We start from the raw sequence: 24,863 nt of genomic DNA, 5'->3' as shown, positions 1-24,863 counted from the left end.
GAGTTTGGCCTCTTAAATTACATCAGGCCAGAAAGCCATTTATTGTCATGTATCAGGGACTCTTCAAGCACTGCGCTGCCCTTGCCTTACTGCACTTTGACTGTCTATTAGGTTGCTTCTGTTATATTTCTGAAAGATTTTCTCCTCTTTCACCTTTCAGTCTTTGAGCATGAACTCACGAGGCTGCATGGAAGGAATGCGCAGGGTGTCCCGAGGACAAGCAGAATTACTCTCAAGAGAAAACTAAATGCTACCCTACTGCTCTCCACTGATAGAAGTAGAGATCAGTGCTCCTGTTTGGGCACTCTAGAAATTTTGGATCTAATCAAGTGATTGATTACACATGCATTATTGTACCATAAATAAACACCAAGCTTTACACACATATATAAGAACATAAGTTATCAGTAGAAGAAACAGCAGTTACTAAAGCCTTAAGATTTATTCTGTATTAATTACAGTTCCCATCTTCTACAGAATGTTATGATTCAGGATCTTTCCTAATCACCTGTTTCAAGGTACCCATCACTAATGTTCTTTCTGGTAACATATGAAGAAATTATCTCTCCCATTTATGTACACAGCACTGCCTTCATGATGATGTGGATGATGGGATTTGGTAAGTTTGCAGTAAGTTTGCAGATGACACCAAGTTGGGAGCATGTGCCAACCTGTTGGGGGGCAGGAGGGCTCTGCAGAGGGACCTGGATAAATGGGCACAGGCCAATGCCATGAGTTTTAACAAGTCCAAAGACTATACATTATTTAATTAGAAGGTGTTTGGTGATGGGTTGGGCTCAATGATCTTGAAGGTCTTTTCCAACCTGATTAAGTCTGTGATTCTGTGACACATAGCCATGTTTTCAGAAAAAAGCAGAACTGTGCAATAGGTCATGAAGTGAGATACTCCATTGGGGGATTTTCTGGGAATAGCAGAATCTTACCAATTCATCTGGAGTTTGGCTAGGGCACATGACTTAGCATTCCTACCCTTGCCAAAACTACCATGTAATCTGAGGCAATTGCAATGAAACACAATCTTAGGTTTATGTTTCATCCAAGTAATAACTGAACAATGCATAATGTCTCACCACTCTCCATAGTAACACTGGTACTTTCTTAACATAATGAACTAACAATTTACTAAACCACTTCCATGGCACCATACAGCACCTATACTGTGTATCTGTTTGTGTCACATTCATAAGTACCTTTCAGAAGTCCTGGCAAGATCACAAAGCATGCATGGCATGAAAATGCAGCGAACTGTTTTATGCAGTGCACAATAATATACATAGGTATATATATATATCTGCTTGCTTAGCACTGCTTGGTGCAGCTCACTAGGCTGGTCTGTTCTAACCAAGTTAAAGCTTTAAGGCATAATTCAACAAGATGTGGAGTACTCTAGATTTAACACAGCAACATTAAAACATGAAGGCCATTACTTTTAGATCAACAGACATTTCCTTTTAGCACTAGTAGACATTTAGAGTGGTGTCTTCATAAAATATTGTGTTCTAGAAGAGAAAGTTTGCAAGAAACATTTTCGGTGTTCGAGAGATTGACCTTCCTTTTTTTCAAGATCTGCTCTAACACTTTACCCAAAGTAGCACATAAGACTCTTTCAAAAAAACATTGCAGACTTTTGTTTACTAAAAGAAACTAAATTCACACTGAAACCCCAAACTAGGTGGCATTATTTGGATGCAATTACAAATGATTTTTCTAGACAACTGATGTTTGATATCACTTCAGAAGAGCTATATAAAAAGATAGGAATTTCAGTCAATATTTCTAAAACTTTTATACAAAATGCTTATGCAGGCACATCTTAAGTAGTTTGTCACATTAAAGTACCAGATATTTTTGAAGACAATCTGAAATCAATAGTTCATGTGCTTCAATTAAGAAGATAAACTATGTGTGTGATAACCACGAACTTATTAATGGACAGCAATGGCAGTACAAATAGCAGAACTAATAGTAGTACAAATAAATACTCAACTAATGCCAATACATAATGTTGGTCATGTGCATATACCCTGGCATTTTTACAATTTTACAGATGGTTTAAGTATCATTATATTTTGAGGATATATATTTGCCATTTAAAGAAGAACATCATGTTGAAAAAATGATTTTGTCTGTTCTCTTTAGCTAAAAACACTTTGACAGAAGACTGGTAGTTTAAACTCCAATGAGAGCAAACAAATAGACACTTTTTTCCCCCCTAAATTTTGCCTATTTATTTTATGGTTGTCTATAATTGTAGTGGTTTTTTTTTTAATTTACATCTCTATCAAGGAGCATCATTAGAAATACACTGCAGTCAGTGAAATGATTAATTGAATGTAATGGCATTTAATTTAGTACAACCTGTAGTGTCCTAGTTTACGACAGCTATAGAAATGTTTCCAAGAGCTGCGCACATCTTTTATCAAAGGACCCTGCAATGTTTTCACATTAGACAGAGAATCATTGTTACCCTAATTATAAAAGCATCTTTACCAGTAAAACTTCTACAGGGTTTCTACATCACAGCTTATCCAATGAATCAAAGATTATTTTCTCCTCTCATGCTGACTCATAAAAGTTACACTTGTCATTACTGCCTGTAGATGTAGTTTGGGGTAATTGAAAGCAAAATTCAGAATTTCAGAATCTCCTTATCCTTCCTCTCTCTTTTTTAACATTTACTTTTCAATGCTTTGCTTACAGTCCTGTAAAACATACAGCTAGCATGCTGGCTAAAAACTCTATGCATAACAGCTAATTGGCTATCTAAGACATCTTCTTTCAGCAAGCATTGGTTATTTAATAGAATACAGTGGTATTCTTGGAAAGAAAAAAATAGAAGAAGAAGAATGGCTACTAGAACAACAATAAAGAAGAGGAGAAATTTCAGATTAACCCAAACTCCCAGGCCCTAATCACTGACAGAAGAATCTGGTAAATCAAGGGGAAAAAAAAATCAATCCATTCAAACAGGATTAAAGGTTTAAACTGAAAACCACAAATGTATTAGTCTTTGTGGGAAAACTTTGCATTGGGATTTTTCTAAAGGTGAAACAAACAGCTAGAATATTTGTAAATGCCTGTTTACCACCTGCTGTGAAGAAGAAGATAACTGCACCTCAGAAAATAAAATCATTGACAATACTTGAGTAAACTGATCAATGGGAGAATGTTGCAGGGTGCAGTGACCTGGTAGTCATTGATATTTAAAACTGTAAGATTAATGGTGTAAAAATGTTTATTTGATACTCAGATGTATTTGTCAATGAGAGCACATATTTTTTTGCACAAAATACATCTAATACGTGTATGTTTCTCCTGTAGACTTCCAATATTGAGGTTAGAATTACATACTTTAGCAGGCAGTTGCCAGTGTTCTTTACACCTGACAGAAAAGCTGAAACCAGAGATATTGACTTTCTGATTACAGAAGATAGTTGCCGAATTCATTTAATCTCCTTTTGTTTGGTGGAAAAGGAAGAGACAGAAGTACACAGTCTCTTAACACACTGATCATAACTTAAAAGAATTACAGTATCATTTCTATGGCATAGAATCATAGAATCAACTAGGTTGGAAGAGACCTCCAAGATCATCCAGTCCAACCTATCCCCCAGCCCTAGCCAGTCATGAGCAGCAGTCCATCAACACCAGCCTTGGATCCTTGTTGATGATGCTTTTCCAAATGAAATTTTATTAAAACCAACCATAAAAAGAGAAAGGGCTAGTTTTAATGCATAGATAAGAAAGTATTTTTTTAGACTATTTATTAACTACAGCACTTGATGCAAGAATGGCATTTAATGTACATTGGTATTCTTTCTTTCTGTTAGAAACCTTTCAAAAACAGGTTTGGAAATCATGATTTTGATACCTCTTTCTTTCAAAGGGAAATTGGTTATCAGGAGTAAAAACCACTATCAATTAATAGCTAGTTACTGTTTTTTATAGTGATTGGCAATCCTGAAGTGATTCCAGCTGCGAGATTTTTGCTAATAACACCCTTAACTTGCAATAATTATTTGATTTACTGGTATCTTGTCTCTGCCAATAGTCTAAGTATCCTCAGAGAAGCTTTTTTCCCAATAACTGCATTGTAGTATACATCTTATTTATCAAATGTATTAAATCATCATCTTCAATCCTAGTCAGCATACAGAGTATGCCACAAATTTAAATAATGCCATTCTATATGAGACTTGTTATTGGGACGGGGATATTTGACCTGGAATGCCATTAAAATAACTTATACATTTTAAAATCACGTTTGAAATGCTGCAAAACCAAGATTGTAGTGAATTTAATTTCAAAGTAATTTTGGATGTCCTTTCAAACTGTATGTGGTAATCTTTGATTTTTGCACTGATGCTAAATGTTAATGAACAGAGACACAGTGTACCACTTCACCTAGAGCAATGAAAACATTAAAATGTCTTTAGAACACTGAATAAAACTTTATTTTATAAATATAATCCCTGTTGAAGCTTTACCATTTCACTGTACTTTTGAAATAAGGGCACATGGAAAATATGGAAGAGTTCCTTTGAGAGAGCTAACTAAAGCTACAAAATGAGCACGGTACAGTATTTCCAAGGAACACGGTTCAAAAGTTGTACGATTACTACTAAGGTTGTTTTATTCTTTACCACATTTGGAACAGGAAGTCTGTGTTGTTCTTGAAGAATTCTGAAAAGCAATGTCACAGTCTGATGACCTCTTCTCCTCATTAAAACGTTCCCAAAGACAGCTCTCTGCATGATGTTTTGTAGCTTCAGCAGCCATGAACTAATTTGTACCTCTTATTTTGATCATGCACTGGTGAAAGAACCAAACAATATTTTTCTTTAAACACAGAGAGGTCTTTCAACAGCTCAGCATGCACTTCTACCCTCTTTTTAATCTTGAAGCACCTATTTATTTGCTCTTTTCACCACTAAATCTTCTTTGCTCCTTTCTGCCCCCCTGCAAAGCTGCTAGTTAAAATCTTCAGTGTTTTTTCTTCATAGGCTTAAACCATTAGAAGGGTATTACCATAAAAAGGGAGACAAGGACTTAGAGACATAGTACACCAGAATTTGCATTTCTAATTTTTAATCCAATTAAACTAAAACAATATTTATTTAGCTACAGCCTTTCTAAAATGGGGATAAATTCACTAAAGCTAATGGAAAATTTTCTTCCTGGAGGAAATTAGTTATAGATGTTCACTGTAAAACCTGTTTGGTTCTGCATACTGAGTGCCTCCAGATTTTGCTTACAGGTAATTAGCATTCAGCTAGCTGATGTGTTTATTTTGCATACCTTCTTTTTGGTGTGCGTGCAATTCATTATGCAAGTCATATTTTTTGCTCTACATAGTGGATTCAGTATATGCAAATTGTTAGAAGATACTGTAAGGACATGAGCTTTTAATACAAACAGCATATACCTGGAAAGAAAGGCTGTATGGGTTGGCATATTTGCACTACAATTAAGTGCTGGTTTTATAGACAGCTAGTAAATAAAAAAATACGGCACTATTATGTCTAGTTCATTTTAAATCAATACATTTTAACCAGTAATGCAAACATTTTATAAATCCAAATCTAGCTAAACCCACAGAGAGCCTAGTTCTGCTCCCATTGATTTTGGTTCAAGTAATAAAGTCAGCACTTCTTTTACCCTGTCTCAGGCTTTTTTAGTAAGGAGAGAGGGCAGACAGGGACTTCATGGAGAAAAGGTACTAAATCTTGCCTTTTAATAGGAGAAAAGCTTCTGTTCTGAATGTTGAGCCCAGGGATAGCTGCAAAATGGGAAACACCTTGCCCAGAAGAATGCCCCACTGTGTTCCTATGCATTCTGTGGGCACAAAACTGGCAGAGGCCAGCCAACATTTAAGCAGATCCCTGAGCAGACCTAAGCTGCTACTTGAGCTCTGCATACAGGTGTATGGGCAGATACCCACCCTTCTGGAGGGAAGTCTGCTATGAATCTCCATTCCTGCTTTCCCATCTTGGCTATCTCTCTTTCCTGAACTCTGGGATTCAAAGTATGAGGAGTACCTACAGACTCTGGAAACAGTAGAATTAATCACAATGACACTACAGCAAAACGATGTACCCATAACTCCCAGCAACAGCTAATCACCTGCAGAAGCAGTTGGAAAAACTAGGCTGAGGAATCATCTCACTCATTTAATAGTTTCCAGAAGTATGAACCACTCTGTTATCTGAATAAAATTAAGTCACTGTCAGTTAACCATTGTTAGGTGCTGCCATATAGCCTAAAACACAAGGAAATTCTTGGATCTAGGATATCATGTTCTTTATCTAGAAGATTCTGTTAGAAATTTCCTTCTGATTTCTTGGGCTCCAGAGAGTTTCTCAAAAGGTCACAGTGAAAAATAAAAAGAAATTGTCAGCCAACCCTTGCATTACCTTTGATGTAAATTTTTCAAATCCAAATAACATTAACTTTATAGGAAAACTCCCTAGCTTAAGAGGAACAGACATGCAAGTATCAATTGTATTTTTCAGTATTCCGAGTAAGGAAGCAGAATTATAGTCACAACATTCCTGATCATTTTAAAATGTCCTGTGTATATGTATGGATCAGTAAATGTTTTTTTTACTCTTAGAATCATAGAATCAACCAGGTTGGAAGAGACCTCCAAGGTCATCCAGGCCAACCTATCCCCCAGCCCTAGCCAGTCAACTAGACCATGGCACTAAGTGCCTCATCCAGGCTTTGCTTGAACACCTCCAAGGATGGTGCCTCCACCACCTCCCTGGGCAGCCCATTCCTAAGCCAATCATTCTCTCTGGGAAGAACTGAACTTCCTCCGAACATCCAGCCTGTACTTCCTCTGGCACAACTTGAGACTGTGTCCCCTTATTCTATGGCTGGTTGTCTGGGAGAAGCACTCTGGGAAGTTCTACAAGCCTCTCAATGACCGAGCAGTTCCAACACTGCCACAAAGGAGTCAGGGACTATCTTAAAATTTCTACTCCACCATAGTGAGTAGAACAGACTTTCCTTAGGGCTCCAGGCTACCTATTTGTAAGTGGGGCAAAGTCATTTTGTGGCTAAACTTTTCCATTTTTCCTGATTCTGCTAAATTAATGAATAGTCCATAAGCATCCTTGTGAAGATTTTCCCAACCAAATTAGAACCCAAATTTAACTAGTTTGTACACAGTTCATAGAATCATAGAATCAACCAGGTTGGAAGAGACCTCCAAGATCATCCAGTCCAACCTAGCACCCTGCCCTATCCAATCAACCAGACCATGGCACTAAGTGCCTCAGCCAGGCTTTTCTTGAAGACCCCCAGGGACGGTGCCTCCACCACCTCCCTGGGCAGCCCATTCCAATGGGAAATCACTCTCTCTGGCAAGAACTTCCTCCTAACATCCATCCTATACCTACCCTGGCACAACTTGAGACTGTGTCCCCTTGTTCTATTGCTGGTTACCTGGGAGAAGAGGCCACCCCCCACCTGGCTACAATGCCCCTTCAGGTAGTTGTAGACAGTAATAAGATCACCCCTGAGCCTCCTCTTCTCCAGGCTAAACAACCCCAGCTCCCTCAACCTCTCCTCATAGGATTTGTGCTCCAGGCCCCTCACCAGCTTTGTTGCCCTGTTGTGGGCAGGGCTTTCTGGAAACAAAATTAACTATATATTTTATAATTCCTGCCTTGTTAATTGCCTCAACTAAATCAGTCATGTCCAGGGATAGGCCCAAGAGACAGAGGGCACAAACTGCAAACAACAAATTCCAGTAAAACATAATTAAAAAACTTCTTTACTGTTCAAACATTGCAGCGAGGTGCATGTGGAGGTTGTGCAGTTGCTATCCTTGGAGATATTCAAAAGCCAACTAGACATAGCTGAGCAGTGTGCTGTAGCTGACCCTGCTCAGAGCAGAAAAGGTGGACTAGGTAGTCTTTGGAGGCCCTTTAAATTCTGCCATTCAGTTACTGCATGTCTTTTCAGTGCAGGTGAACGAGAGACACAAGGAATAACTCCCAGGGCAATGATAAATGTTCTGAATTGGTTTCCAATATGACAGAATGATTCCACAGGAGCCTTGCAGCTGGTGTCACCTGCCGTTCAAACTAAAACTATTTACCAACCAGGGCTGTATTTTCCATCATGAAACATGTTGGGAATGGTGATGTTAGTGGACTGATGTGGCTTGTTCATCAAGTAATCCAAATAAATTGTTAATGGTATTTTGCTCAATAAATTAATTTTCCTAAGCCTCAAATTCATTAAAACCTTTTACTCATTAAAAATCACAGATAAGGGTACAACAAAACTGAGTAAATTTCTGAAGTTGTCTGATTCCCTAAAACCAGGGTAGCTATTGAATGTGAGACAGAAAACAGTCCCAGCTGGACTATGCAGCTGTCTATGACTGCTGTGTAATGGTCAAGTTTCCATGCTATTTCCTCCAACTGCTGGACTAAAAGAGTACTCTTTGTCTATGAAAAACAGCCTCTGGGGAAAGAAGACGATGATGTCACAGTGTGCATCAAAAATGTAGATCCTTGCTCAACTACCAGAAGAGGTGAGAAATGCATTAAGCATCTCAAGGAAAAAAATAAAGGCTTTCAGGACATGCTGAGGACAACTTTCTTTTAGGAAGATGGAAGGTGGTACTGAGAAGCTTGCAGAGCTGATTCTGACTAATAGGGAGGATCTGCTTGAGAAACCAGAGGTAAAAGGTAATTTTGGTTAAAGTGATTACAAAACTATAGAGTTCACAAATCTAAAGAAAGGGAGGAATGAGAGCAGCAGAATAAGGACAATGGAGTTCAAAAAAACAGACTTCATCAAACTGAGGGAACTGGAAGGTAGGGTCTCTTGGGAAGATATTCTAAGGAAAAAAAGACTGTAAGAGAGTTCGCAGTAACTGAATGGGACTATATTAAAGATACAATGGCAGACTGTCACCATGCAAAGGAAACATATGGAGCATAGTCAAAGACCAACATGGCTCCATCAAAAGCTCTTTAATGTCCAGGAAAATAGAAGGAAAGCAGAAAAACATAAATATAAATACAAAAGCAGAACGAGGACCTACAGGTAAAGATGTAAAAGAGACTGAAGGAATGAGATGCAGCATTAGATCAAAGTGAATATGAATTTCATCTAACAAGAAACATAAAATGCAACAAGAAAACTACTTTAGAAATGGGAAGATGGCAAGGAAAAGAATGTCTATTGCTTAGCAGGAAAGGAAAGAGAGCAGCAGGTATTAAAGGCTGAACAGTATGATCTTTGCTTCAGCACTCACAAAGGGTGAGATTAGATCAGATATTTTTTATACTTAGAATTCTACTGACACTGTTTTAAATATCATTCTTGCTAGTAAAATACACAAATAGACAAACGTGATTAAATACCTGCAGAATTATCCAGGAAAAACAAAGCACTTGCAAGGCAGCTGTCAAAAATTATCTGCCTGACTGTCAGAGGACAGCAAGTGACAGGCTACAGACATGCATTACAGGCTGTATTCAATACCTTCCACAGTGCCTCAAATGAATGACTAAAGAACTTATTTGGAACAGGGAAGTTCAAACTGGAACAAATGTTGGGCACAACAGGTTTTAAATTTTAAGTAATGTAGATAAACTAAAGGCACAGTCTGAAATCAACATGATGAAATTCAATAAAGCCTAGGTAAAGCACTTAACAAGGAACATTCAAATGCATAAATACAACAGGGAAGTAACTGATGAGGCAGCAAGGCTGAGAAAAAAGCTCTGGGCTTTGAGTGAAATAGTCATTTAATTAAGCCAAGAACTTGATACTATTGCAAAGCAACACTCCAGGATGTGATTTGAAGAGCATCATCTACTAGACATGAGATTTGCTCAGCATAGCAGAGATGACACTTAGAGTGCAGTGTTCACTTTTGGGCACTGCAACGTTAATGCAGAGATTACCTCTCCTTTGGGAGATAGCCAGGCAGATACTAGGAGTGGAAGAGATTTAGAAAATATGATCTGCAAGTTATGTTAAAAGAAATGTTCTGTTTTAATTAAAATAAAATAAACTCTAAAAACCACCAAACAACAAACAAACAAAAAATCAACAAAAAGAAACGAAGGAACAAACATTCAAAGGAAACTTAAGAATATTCTTTCAATGCCCACATTCTTTATGCTCTCTGCAGATTTGACAAAGATAGTCAAATATTTGAATAGGGTACTTGAGAAAAACATGATTGGAGGTTTTTATGAGCAGGTTTGATTAACAGAATGACAGGACTGAAAAATCCTCAACACAGCTACCAGATCAATCTCCCCAGTATTGTTCTGCACTAATTATCCTATCTTGACTCTATTATATCTACACTACACTACTGTTGCATTTATGTTAAGGAGAGGTTTGAATCTGGGTTAGAAGTGAATTTAGGTAGGTGTTGAGGACACGGCTTGGATATGTATTCAAGGTATAATCTGGACCTTCCACCACAATTTATTCTTCCAAAAACGTATCAACATTTCCAAAACCACATTACAACATGAGAAACACAAAGAAATTTGCAGTAACAATGGCCACATTTTTCAAACTCAGCAGCTAAAATGCTAGAGGCAAATGTTTTAAACAGAATAGAGGGTAAAAGATTAGAGTTTAGAGAAAAATAGTCAGGCTTGCCATCTTTTAAAAACTCAAAAATGTCAGGGCTGTCTTACTCAGCAGTTACAAGTAACTTTCCTGGTAAGCAAGATTTTCTTATTCTCAACAAGTACAGAATTGGTTATCTTCCTGCCTTTAGCAGTACTCTGCATCAGCACCACACTTAGACAAACCAGTGACTGAGAAATTTTTGAAGGTTTAGTCAAAATCTGTGCTTACCAGACCTAGGTTTTTATGCTGTCCTACTCTAATTGCCATGCAGAGACTTTTCACATGACTGAGTCCAGAAAATACTGACTTTCTTACCTAAACCAACCAAATTTCAACAGAACATAGACCTTCCACAGAAGTACAGTGTTTTAAAAGGGACCAGATACAGTGGGGTCCACACCAACCCAAAGTAGGTCCTGTCTGTGCTACATGTGGCTTTATATAAACCAGTCCTAATAATCTCACTTTATTTTCCAGCTTGTGCAGTCAGTATCTTGAATCCAACCCACTCTCACCTCCAGGAATGTAATAAGTAGGTTCCCCAGATGCTGACACTGACTCTAGAGGGCAATAACACTTAGATAACACTTTTCCAAAAGGAGGAATGTGCTGTGCAGCTTGTCAAAAATCTCACCAGTCCTAGAGTGGAAATGTAAACCTTTCTCTTTTCATTAAAACCTGTTAGTGTTGTGTTGCACTCACTAGCAAGGAAGTATAATAGACAGAACAGTCTGTTGAGCTTCTACTAGCTCAATGTCTCAAACTTCATGGACAGTTTCCCCAGTGAAGCATATAAGACTTAGAAAGTCTGACCTTGGTCATCATCCAGAGGCAATCACAGAATCACAGAATGGTTTAGGTTGGAAGGGACTTCAAGGATCATCCATAGGCAGGGACACCTTCCACTAGAACAGGTCGCTCAAGGCCTCGTCCAACCTGGCCTTGAACACCGCCAGGGAGGGAGCAGCCACAACCTCCCTGGGCAACCTGTGCCAGTGTCTCACCACCCTCACTGGAAAGAACCCTTTCCTAACATCTAGTCTGAATTTCCCCTCTGCCAGTTTAAACCCATTACCCCTGGTCCTGACATTACAAGACCTTGCAAATAGTCCCTCCTCAGCCTTCCTGTAGACCCCCTTCAGATACTGGAAGGCTACTACAAGGTCCCCTCAAAGCCTTCTCTTCTCCAGGCTGAAGAGCCCCAAGTCCTGTAGCCTGTCCTCATGGCAGAGGTGCTCCAGCCCTCTAATCATCTTCATGGCCCTATTCTGGACTCGCTCTAACATAGCTGTGGAGGGTTGTTTTTAAGTGAAGTGGGTGTGTAGGTGAAGTGAGATAGATGGGAAGATGATTACTACATGTATGAAATAATATCTGGCCAGTAACTGTTTTGATATTACTTCTGAGAAGTTTCTAAAACCTGCAGGCTCCTGCATTTGACCAATCTCCTCACTAGAACCCACACAAGTCAATACATCACCTCCTTGAGATTTGAAATTACTCCTGACAAGGACCCACAATTCTAAATGTGTAGTGTAGGCTGCCAAAAAAAAAGGCATTTTGTTCCTTAATATGACAATAAAGCTCCAAAATCAAGTAAACTTGGAAGGTCATATATAAAATGTCAAAGATGAAATGTAATAAGACTGGTAATGCTTATTGTACAAATCAAATTAACTGAAAGCTTTAACTCTGACAAGAAAGGAATGCTTGAGCTAGCTGTACGTACCACCACTAACATCTTCTACCCAAACATCTCAAGATTAGTAAAATGGTTGGCAAATAGCATTTGATAAATATTATTTTTGTTTTGTTGTGGGCAAGGAAGTTGAAATAAACGTAAATAAACTTGCCAAATAAATAAAACAATGACAAGAAAACGACAACAAGAAAAAGAAAGAAACTATCACGCATCCAAAAGGAAATTAGGTTCATTATAATGTGTTATTTAAAGGCAACTACAAAGTTCTTCCAGAAGTAGAATACTGGGGGGGGGGGAGGGGAGGAGGGAGGATGTGCCTGGAACTGTCTAATTTAGGCTTTAAATAGAGGGAATCTTCAGTCACGCAGGTGCTGTTTTTTATTGCAGCAGCAGGCAGCACTCCTGTTGTGTGGTTTTAGTATTCTACTTTTTTTCCACTAGATGTCCCCAGCATGTCACATTACGTTTTGCTTTCAGTGACTGTATCTTCGTAATCTGAAAGGGTATACTCTTCGTTTGAAGTGTATGTTAGGGAGATATCGTGATTAACGACTTTCACTCCAGAGTTCACTTTGTCTGGAAGATTAGCAAGACACAGAACCTCAAGAAGAACACAAGAATTTAATTTTCTGCTTAGGATATAGAAGCTTGCCCATTTAAGAAGCAATTAAGAATCATTTATGCTTTCATCACTCAAAATATTTAAGCAATCAAAGCCTAAAACAAACGAAAACCCTTGCAGGAAAAGTCCTTCTGTATCAAAAGGGAAGCATCAGCAGGGCTGGGGTTTTTTTGCTCTTGCTCCATCGTTTTCAAAGGATGTCTAACGGTTGCACAGACCCATTCACGGTTGACTGAGCCAACAGCAGGAATCTAGCTTAATTTGAGCTTTAATGCATCTTCAAAGCAAGATGACAGCTAAATCTGGAATGATCACAAATATCATTTTAGGCTTTTCCCACCTCCCAAAAAACGGCTCCTGCAACAAAGTGCAGGAGACAGGAAATGAAGATGTCATATTAGACTCTTAAAGCAGCAAAGTTGATCTAGAACTGATCTTGCAATACTTTGGCTTTTCTGAAGACGCAGTAAGCTCAATTAATCCTTTGGGTTTTGCACTCACTCAGCTGTAAGTGCTGCCAGGCCAAAACAGTGCCAGGGAAGCTTGTGTGTCTCTTGATTTCAGGTAGGCAAGAAGGATTTCTAAAAGGTGCCAGTGGGTGTCCAACTGGAAACACTCCAGCAGCATGTTTCTAACTCTCAGGGCATCAAGTAAAATGTTAGTGCTGTATAAACGAGCAGCTCCTGTCTCAGAGCAAAAAAAAAACAAAGTAGTCTGAGTGACCTTTTTTACTCTGCAGTTCACACACATCCCAGGAACAATGGTAAATACTGGCTGGGGATCCACAGCCTCCAGTGGTTTCACAGCACATCAGCAGAGCCACCAGGACTTACTGTGGCAATAAAAGGCAGAATTCTGCCAATAAGAACAAAAGGACAGATACATGAAACTGTGAAACAAAGTCAAGTGCTCTTGTTGCCATGCATTTTCTACAGATACATATTGCCATTTACAGCTCTCAAGTAAAATGCTATTTGCTACCAGAAGCAGCTTTTTATTGTCTTTTTCTTCTGTGTAAAAGGCTCCAAAGAATTTTACAGTGGAAAATCAGCAGTTTTAAAAGTGAGGTGGCTGAAAAGGCTACTGAGAGGCTTCTTCTCCTTTTTTTTTTAATTATAAAAATCTTGGAGGGTTTGTGCAGGATTTGATCTTGGAAAGATAATTACCTAATTTTCAGCTTGTTCCTCTCTAAATAATTCCCTCTATAGCCCAGATAATCAGTGCTCTTTGAAACACTGCTGAAATAAAGCTACAGGATTCAGGGAAGCAAAACCCAAGCAGTTGAAAGTGGAGTAAAAGGGAGTGAAATATTTTCTGTTTTGTGTTTGCTTTCTCTTCATTATCATGTAAGCAACAAAAGGATCCCCCTAGGCCAAGGGAAATCTTCACCCACTCTGATACAGCAGCTTTCTGGATCAGAAGTTCTTGTTTGCCACCATTTTCAGTATCTTGTGCCCAGGGTTTGGTACTAACTCCTTGTGAATCAGCCTGAATTTTCAGTCTTAAAACTTTCCCACGTATTCCAACTTTTGTCATGTGCCTGCTGGGTTACACATAGGCCAAACTCAGCAGAAGCCTGGGGATTGGTTTTGGTGTCTTCAGGAACATTTAGGCAAAGAAATCCAATAGATTAACAGCAATATCACAGATATCTTAAAAATAAGTAGGCATCCGGGCTAAACATAGGCCAGATGAGTTTCTGGTGGTTTTTTATCTCATCCTTTTTAACCTTGGCCAGCTGCAGCAGTGTGTAGCCTTTTCCATGTACAACTAGCTGGAGGCAGCATCATGTGAAATAACTATGTGATGTTGAACTAGCTTGGTGCTTCTTCACTTAGGCCTCAAGCAAGTTAAGCCAAACTAATTGCAAGAAGTGGGTAGTGCAATAAGCCAAAAGTCAACAGGCTTACAGAGTCACCTTCAAGTCCCTGAAGAAGCTGCCTGTCCGAGCATCCCCATCTGCAAAGCAGAGATAATGCCCAACCATTCTAACTCTGGGAGTCTAGGAAGGCATATCAGCTTCTAGGAACTAATCTGTTTTTACATATTCTGCATGCTCATCACATCTTCTAACGACTAACAAACTTTTGCAGAGTAAGGTAGGTTACTACAGAGTTTGAATTTCTCTGAATAACAGACAGAGGTTTACTTTTACTTCCCCTGTACCTTAAAATTCACAAAAGCATCCCAGTACTTCCAAAACGGAGAGGTAAGAAGGTATATGACAACCTGGAGTTTCTCCAAAACTAGGACAAAGTATCTGAACTGATACAATGTAGTATTTCTCTGGATTGGTTTTGTTTGGTTGGTTGTTTGTTTTTTGGCAGAAATAGTGTTCATAGTGCTCCAACTGTAGCTTGCTCACAAAGGACATTTGCAATGTAAAAGAACATTTCCTCCCCATAGTTCACATATTGAGCTGACTATATCTCTCTGGGGGTTCCCCTTATGTAGACTTCAAGCAGGGGAAATATCACCAAATATATCATCTCATCTGTTTTCTTCTACTCTTTCCCTTCTGCAGACTGTTTAAGGTTCTTTGAGGTTCCTCTGGACTGGAACTCCCCTTAGGCACCCCATAGAGTTTGTCTGGTAGACAAATCAAAAACTTCAGCTTTTCTTTTTGTCATGTGTCACACTCAAAATTTTCCCTCCTTGGTCCTGATTTCTCTGCTTTGTCCTGTCTTTGCTTTCCCTGTGCCCCAAGTACCATGATGCCATAAAGTAGGGAAAGTTCACTGACCACATAAGCCCACTCATTACCTTCTTCTAAAGAGCTGAGCTATTCTTATTTATCCTTCTCAACTGTTTCCAGACTACATTCATCTCGCATAAAGTTCATGTGTGGTCTAAGCTCACCCTCTAGGTTCCTTAATGGAGATGCAGAAAATTATTCATTTTCTCTCTGTTTTAAAACTTTAGAGGATTAATTTACTCATCTTAGGAGGAGTTTTTCTACCTCTTCCCTTCTCTCTCTTCCTCTCTCTAGAGGAAGTCTAGACAAGAAGTTTAGACTGAGTTCTAAACATTTCTTTGATGAAAATTACACAGAATGACTTTCAGTTCTGCTTACCAAAAGCTTCTCCTCAATTATCTGCTGTGCCTCCCCACTATCTGTGCCACAGCAAGCTCCTGGCCAAGCTGGCAGCACTTGGCTTGGACAGGGGCACTCTGTGCTGGGTTAAGAACTGTCTGGAGGGCCAAAGGCCAGAGAGTGGTGGTGAATGGTGCCAGTCACTAGTGGTGTGCCAGTCACTAGGGATCAGCACTGGGCCCAGTCCTGTTTCATATCTTCACTGATGATCTGGATGAGGAGATTGAGTCCACCATCAGTAAGTTTGCAGACATCACCAAGCTGGGAGAATGTGTTGATCTGTTAGAGGGCAGGAGGGCTCTGCAGAGGGACCTGGACAGGCTGGATAGATGGGCACAGTCCAATGCCATAAGTTTTAATGAGTCCAAGTGCAAGGTACTACACTTTGGCCACAACAACCCCATGCAGCACTACAGGCTGGGGACAGAGTGGCTGGAGAGCAGCCAGGCAAAGAAGGACCTGGGGGTACTGGTTGACAGGTGACTGAACACAAGCCAGCAGTGTAGCCGGGTGGCCAAGAAGGCAAATGGCAGATTGACCTGTATCAGGAACAGTGTGGCCAGCAGGAGCAGGGAGGTCATTTTGCCCCTGTACTTGACACTGGTTAGGCCACACTTTGAGTACTGTGTCCAGTTCTGAGCTCCTCAATTCAAGAAAGATGTTGAGGTGTTTGAACATGTCCAGAGAAGGGCACCAAGCCTGGTGAGGGGACTGGAGCACAGCCCTGTGAGGAGCGGCTGAGGGAGCTGGGGTTGTTCAGCCTGGAGAAGAGAAGGCTCAGGTGGAGCCTTATTGCTCTCTACAACTACCTGAAAGAGGTTGTAGCCAGGCAGGGGTTGGTCTCTTCTCCCAGGCAACCACCAACAGAACAAAAGGGCATAGTCTCAAACTGTCTCCAAGGCAGGTTTAGGCTGGACATTAGGAATAAATTCTTCACAGAAAGAGTGACTGGCATTGGAATGGGCTGCCCAGGGAGGTGGTGGAGTCACCATCCCTGGAGGTGTTCAAAAGGAGACTGAATGTGGCACTTAGTGCTATGGTTTAGTTAATTAAGAAGGGTTAGGTGATAGGTTGGACTCAATGATCTCAAAGGTCTTTTCCAACCTGTTTGATTCTGTGATTCTGTGATCTAGTGCTTGGGGAAACGGTAGAGAATTTTCAAGGAGCCTCAAAAGGACAGAGTCATACCATGATTTATAAGGCTTACTAAGTAGCTGATCCACTGAGCCAAAAAAAGACTGGAAAGACTATACAGTCTTCTCTCCTGGAAAAGGTTAGTGTTGCCTGCTGCATCTGTGCCTCTGCAAAATAGATGTCTGGAAAAAAGGGACACATTCATTCCAAGAGCATCCACCATCTCACCACTTCATTGCTCAAAAATTAGAAAACAAAACACCCACTAAGTTAAGCTGCATTCTCAAAAAGAATATCCAAATTATCATAATTCCAGACCCACCCACACATCTAACACTGTAGTAAATTTAGTTCTGCTGACTAACACATCCTGACAGGCTCGAGGATCCTGTATGAGGAACTACCGACACTAAGACTATTTTGCATGTACATACAACTCCTAGTTGCATACAGGTCTAAGATATACTAACTGTTTTCTGTAGGAGATTCAGAGTACTTTTCTGGATCCAGACCTCAGGAAAGAGGAGCAGGTGGTCTTTTCTTACAATCTGCTGAACCAGAAGATTTTTTTAATTGATTTCTACAGAGGCAGTCAGAAATATTACCCAGCCCCTCTGATCACTAATTTCCCACATTAGCACAGCCCGACAGATGACCCTAAACTACATTATTTCTCATGTCAAATGTGATCTCTATTCCAGAACAGACCATGTTCCTTTCATAGAAATACTAAGCCCAGATTTAGGAATATGTTGTCTAGAACAAAGTTGCTGTGCTGGTTTGAGACTAACTGAAATATTTTACTGAGAGAAATTAAATCCTTAGCTGTGAAAAGAAAGGAGAAAAACAACATGTGCCCTGTATCACCATTCTTCTGCTGAGAAACACAACTAATCAAGATATAGATAAGACAGGCACTTCACACACACACACACTGCTCAGCTCTTACTTTGGGCTGTGCCTTCTTTCTGGCGGTCTGGTCTCTGGCTGATTCTGCCTTTAACTCTCTAATCCACCTAACCCCTTTTTCCTTTAACCTCCTTGCCATCTTTTTTTTGACATCTCACCTCATATCTCTAGATTTATCATGTGAGATACACATGGGTTGATCTGGTTATTTCTGAAGGGAGGGAAAGAGGAAGGGGGGAAGAAGGTTTGGCTCAGGAGTCCTCCTGGGGACTTTGATTGTTTCTGGGAGGGGTATTGTGTTTCTGAGCTACTTTTAATGTATATATAGCAGCATATATTTGTATATATATATATGGTTGCATATTGTGCTAAGCTGTAGATACAGCTTCATTCTTTAATTTCCAGCCATCTGAGTCTAGTCTGGGTGATTTTCTTAAGAGTGGGGGGGCAAGTAACTCCCAAACCATCACAGTTGCTATTGTGTTACTTGCAGTCTCCTCTTAAGCATTTGTTTAACTGACAAGGAAGATGAAGCATTCTGAATTTTCAAGGAAGATGAAGTATTCTGAATTTTAATTTCTGGATAAAATATTGATTTAAATGGTTTAACTTTGAAAAATAAATTTCTCTTAAAAGTTTAATTTTAACAGCTCTGCTAGTTATCTTGTTGGGAACTTCTTCTGAATATATTCTACCTTCTCACATAAAAGCTGCCAAACCATTCAGGCATCAGGCAGGCCTCAGACCCTGTATTAAGTCAGTAGAGTCAGGAGCACACTTCTAAAAGATGCTAATTTTACACATTTTTAAATGTATATTTTTAGATGGAGACTAAAACAATCCCAAGAATTAACAACAGTGAAAAGAAATTGTGAGTAATACTACAAAAGTCCCTATGAGCAGACATAGAATCATAGAATCATAGAAGTGACCAGGTTGGAAGAGACCTCCAAGATCATCCAGTCCAACCTATCACCCAGCCTTATCCAATCAACTAGACCATGGCCTTAAGTGCCTCACTCAGACTTTCCTTGAGCACCTCCAGTCTTCAAAACAAATGCTTTTTTGAAAGACACAGCACTGGACAGAGCAAATCCATATAATAATTGTGCATTTTAAGGAAGGTAATACAAAAACATCTTAGAGGGATCCTGCTAAAATCTGCAAAGTGCAACATAATATGACAATAACAGCAATTTACAGCTTATTTGAGAGACATACAAAACCAAACTTGGGGAGGATCATCTTGAACTTTTCCCTGAGAGAGCAGCAGCTCTCCAGCATAACCCCACACATTTTCTATTTGCTGTTGAGTAAACCCGCAAAGCTTCAGGTTTTCCAAGCTATCAAAGAACAGGAACAGAAAGTAACAGCAATCCTGTATCTCAGCACTGAAACACAGATCTGCCTGATTACTATCACATAACACTTCAGACAATTGCTGGGAGAGTGGTATAGGAGAATAGCAGCCACTAAGCCTTTTAGCAAGCACAGAATTCCAATCACTACTGGAGAGTGTCTACTGAACTCTAAAGAGTATAAAGTAGCCAGCATTACAATTGTGAAATAAAACATAAAGAACAACAGCATTCATTTACTTTTACAACAGACCATATAGATGAAAATGCATTGTTACAGAAGCACTTTGGTTACTATCAAAAAAGAGTTTATAACAAGGAGACTTTCTTTCTAAGGATGAGGTTCAGCTCAAGATTAGGAGAAGTCAGTTTGGATGCCTATACGTGGAAATTCTGGTTTAGGTATCTAAGCTTCTATTTTTTTACTCAGTGAACACCAAGACAGTAATTAAAGAGCAAGTTCACTTTGGAGTAGCTGGTCAGTTGAATCGCTTTCCAGGCAGCTCTGACTGCATTGGCCTGATCTCCATTGAGATTAAGGAACTTTAGATGTCTCCCAGATAGGCACACAGGTGTCTGAATCCCAAAACAAATCCCACCTCTTTTAAGGACTTTGAAGCATGGTATTATGACACTGACTGAATACAGTAGAATTTCATTCTGTTCCAACTTTTTTCCAGTAAGATTCAGCCTGCTCCTCACCTTGGAAGAACATCTTAAATACTGTATGCCAATTAGACTATGCAATTGTTGTTCTTCACTGCTTTGTATATGTGACAGAATACATTCACATGCTTTATTTTTTTTCCCTCGGGACCCTGTTTTATTCAATGCAGAAGCCTGTTGGTACATGTGATGAAGGGAGAATTTCAGGCACGGTACAAGAGAACACTGCACACTTGTCTAAGATCTACTTCCACAGTTCTCATGATCTACAGAATCTTGTTTCGGAGTATTTAGCATGTTCTTTGCCATTGTATTCCTCAATGATTACTTCTCTCTCTGTTTAACTTCCTCTCTACATTATTTTTTGTAGGCAAATGACATTTTTCCCTTCTTTGATCCTAATTCAGATCATCTGAGAAACTTCTTAGCTATAGAAACTGGATACTTCCATTCAGATAAAACATTATCAGAAAAAGCAGGTAGTAAGGAATTTATCTATGAGGCTGTGCTAGTTTGAAGCTAGCTAGAATCTTTTGGTGAGAAGGATTAGATCACAGGCTGTGAAAGAGAAACAATGGTGAAATCTACTTCACTCATAGGCTTGCTGAGATGTGTAAGAACAAGAGTATAAACATAGCTAATGTATTCACTCTTTGTCCGGGCTGTGGGCTGCATTTCTCTCTAACCTCACCCTCCGTCTCTCTGATTAATCCACTTTGCTTCCTAACCCACCTGGACGACCTTCCATTCTTCCTTGGGTCACAAGGCAACGTCTGGGGTAAGGTAGAGGGGTGGGAGAAGGTGGAAGGACAGTTGGGAGCCCCTCCTGGGGACTCAGGTTTCTGGGAGGGCTGTTGTGGTTTTGTATTATCTCGTATATTTCTGTCTGTAACTGTATATACTGTAAATCTCTGCTTGTATATTCTGCCAAGCTGTAAATATAAGCTTCATTCAAATTTCCAGAGCTGGCTGAGTCTAGTCTGGGTGATTTCCAAAGGCGGGGAGGGGGGGTGGATAACATCCAAACCATCACCAAGGCATTCCCAAACTACATGTAATATGCTCATAAATCACTGACTTCAATTAAAACTTACACTAATTACATTGTGAAAAGCCCGAAGAAAGGCTCTGGCAGCAATTTCTTACATTAAGACATTATTACAGTGCTCCAAGAACTGTGAAACAAGGCTTTTGGGGACCTCCTCAGTCTGCTGAGGTTAAAACCTACAACCCACATCTTCCCAAGAGATTGCCCTAACCACACCACAATTTTTCATCTCAGGTCTTAAAACTAGGCCACAGCTCAGCCAAGAGTTCCTGGTGCAGAGAGCCAGTAATAGGTAGCATGATGTCGTCATAGCCTGCTGATAGGGCTCTGATGAGATCTATGAAGCCTGGTTCTAGCTACTGTCCTTCTGCCATTTATGAATGTATTTGGCTCATTCTCCAGAGAATTTTGGCAGCTTCTTCAGTATTAGAATGATTTAATAGAGTTTTTAAATCTCTTTTTCAAGTCAATGAATACAAAGATATATAAATAGGTTTTAAATTGCTGTCTCTATCACGCACGGTTGTGGAGGACACGAAATCTCCCAGGAGTTTGATCTGTGTTAATTAAATTGGGGAAAAAAAAAATCATAAGGTCTAAAGCATGCTTAATGAATTAGCATGGAGGCCCCGTTGAGCAAAAGCCTTTTAAACTCCAGTGAAACAAATCATCTCACATTTTATTATTATCCACTTAACAAATTTAATCTGTCACTTTACATCATGAGAAACCACAGTTTTTCATAAATGCTAATTAAAACCATTAAAAATGGAAATCATCTTCTAAGGGGTTTAGGCAAAGTGTGAATATTGATGCAAAGAGATAGGCTTGTTTGTCCTTATGAATGAAAGATGGTACTTCTGTTATAAAAAACTTGCACTTGAGAAATCTGCTGAGAGTAAGTATAGGTGCCTAAATAAATTTGAGACAGAGAGAGGCTTCAAAAAGCATCACTCCAGCATTGTCATTTCATTGATAGAGTACCACCAGTTTTGAGGAATGCCATCACACTTAAACCAGAAAAAGCTAGAGAAAGGAAAACAAACTAAAATGGTACTTCCCAGGTTGAATCTTTAGAATCCATACATATTGAGGCCAATTCAGTGATCATCTGTAACTTCACCCATGAGCTATTAAAAGTATAACAGTGACGCTTATAGCAAAACAGCAGAACTGAGCCTGCTGGGATGCTCAAAGCATCTGAGTGAGTAACTTCCCTAGCAAGGAGCAGGAGGTGAGGGAATTCAGATGCACTACATCCCTTCTTTAGCAGCTGGTCTTACTATGAGAAATTTCTTCCAACCATGCACTAAGGAACACACACACATGACTGATACCAGATTTTTCTGCTGTTAGATCCATTCGGTAGTTTGATGCATGAAAAATTCACTTTAAAAACCTGATTAAACTCCACGTAAACAGCATTTAAATCTTATTTCCTTTACACATCCATCTGACCTTTCCTGTTTATCTTGCACTAGAGCCTTTTGTTTCTCTCAAGCTCTTCAAACAAATTCTTATCTTGATACTTTAGCATAAATTCTAAACAACATTAGAGGCCTCCAGACCTCCAAAGCAATATTACTTATCACTAAGTGACACTTGCTGTCTAACAAGAATCTACATTAACACATACCACAACATAGATTAAATAAGCTATCTTTATCTTAAAAAAAAAAAAAAAGACTGGCACCTAATACTGGTAAATGTGATGGTATTTTATTCAACAGAGGAAATTAATACAGCTCTGAGTCATTCTCACTCACATGACATTCATGTGCCCACAACGACAAATAATATACACCACTTTTTACACCCCAGAGATTCAATATCTCATGTGCCTTAGATTGGTGCTTTCACTCTGGTTTCACTTTTTGTCAACATAACACACTGAAAATGAGGTTTTGCCAACATAGGATCATATTCTCAGACCTGTTTCAGGAGACATTATGTTGGCACAGCCATTCCAAGGGGGAATTTTTCCTCCATCAGAGGTTTCTCTACATGCTTTTGAGCTACAGGATTTTCTTTATCCTTTTTCCCTAAAACTTAAAATGGGAAAGAGAAAAAATAAAGGAGTACTACTGTGGTATCTGCAGTCACAAAAGTAGCATCCAATGAATGGGTCAGAACCAAGACACCAAAAAAAGTCACAAAAAGTCACCTTTGTCACCTCTCTCTGATTCTGTGACATAGGCAGGTGATATATTGGAAGAGACAGAAAAAAATCATAGCAGCAAACCAGGCATATTTAGGAGGGGAGAAAACATCAGTTTCTGAGAAGTCAGTATCACAGTATCACAGTATCACAGTATCACCAAGGTTGGAAGAGACCTCACAGATCATCAAGTCCAACCCTTTACCACAGTGCCCAAGGCTAGACCATGGCACCAAGTGCCACATCCAACCTTGCCTTGAACACATTCACTCTTATTTTCAGTAGGGCTGTTCAGAAGAAGGGAAAACACCCCCCAACTGTAATTTAGCATATTGCCTGGCACCAGAAACAATGCAGTAAGAAGACTGAAAAAAAAAAAAAGGGGGGGTGGGCAGATAGTCAAAGCAAAAACAATGGAGCAGGAGGATTTACAAAGTAGAAATTTAACTATGGGCATATTCATTTCCAAAAAAAAGTCCATGGACATATTTAGGCAAACACAAGATGGTGATTTCTAACATTCTAACATGGGAAAGTGGCAGACGGAACAAACGCCACAAGACACTGCCCTGAAGCTCTCGTGATAAAACAAAACTGGCACAACTGACTTCTCAATTACTAACAAGAGTGTGGTACCTGATCAATAAACAGTTATTCTACTGGGCTTAGAGAACTCACAGCATTGTAAAATCACCACTGGGTACGAGACAAATACCTCATGCACAGGAGCTAGCAAACAGAGTCTTCGAGAGGTTTTCTAATGATTCGGCAAAATGGAAAACACTTCTATTCCATCAGAAAGGCTAAATGCTTTACACAAGGAAATAATTCACATATGTATATTAATGAAAACAAAGTGTAAAGTAAAACTAAAGCAGAATGGCAAGACAAAAAACTGCAATATGTAAGATACATGTCCTGTGTATACGCTCATAGTTTATCACGATACTATTCTATCAAGTCAGCCAGCAGCTTTCTATCTAACATTTTTTTCCTCTAAATTTTCACAGTATCACACAGTATCACAGTATTATTAGGATTGGAAGAGACCTCACAGATCATCAAGTCCAACCCTTTACCACAGAGCTCAAGGCTAGACCATGGCACCAAGTGCCACGTTCAATCCTGCCTTGAACAGCCCCAGGGACGGCAACACAGCCCCAGGGACAGCTACTTTTTATAAAGTCTTCACTTTTCTGCCTTGTCCTTTTATCATTCAACAGCCTTAGTCTTATTAAGAACATTTTTAAACATATTTTCAGATAAATAAGGCAAACAGAAACTTTCCATGTTAGTGGAAGTTAGAAAGAAAGGGTCACAAAGATCCCAAAACTACAGCAAGTTATTCAGACATGGAACAGAAAGAACCTTGTAGAAAAAGCTACTGATAAAAACGTGGCTAAGATGAAAGAAATTAGTTCAAATAACAACAGCAAGGAAATTCAGATACATAAAAATAGAAGAGCGCCTTAAAGCTGCAGCAACTTTTATTTTTAACTTAGATTTTTTTTCAGTTCTTTTACTTAAAAGG

This window comes from Pogoniulus pusillus, chromosome 4, assembly GCF_015220805.1.
Source record: "Pogoniulus pusillus isolate bPogPus1 chromosome 4, bPogPus1.pri, whole genome shotgun sequence".
Taxonomy (NCBI): Eukaryota; Metazoa; Chordata; class Aves; order Piciformes; family Lybiidae; genus Pogoniulus; species Pogoniulus pusillus.
This window is presented reverse-complemented; position numbering follows the sequence as displayed.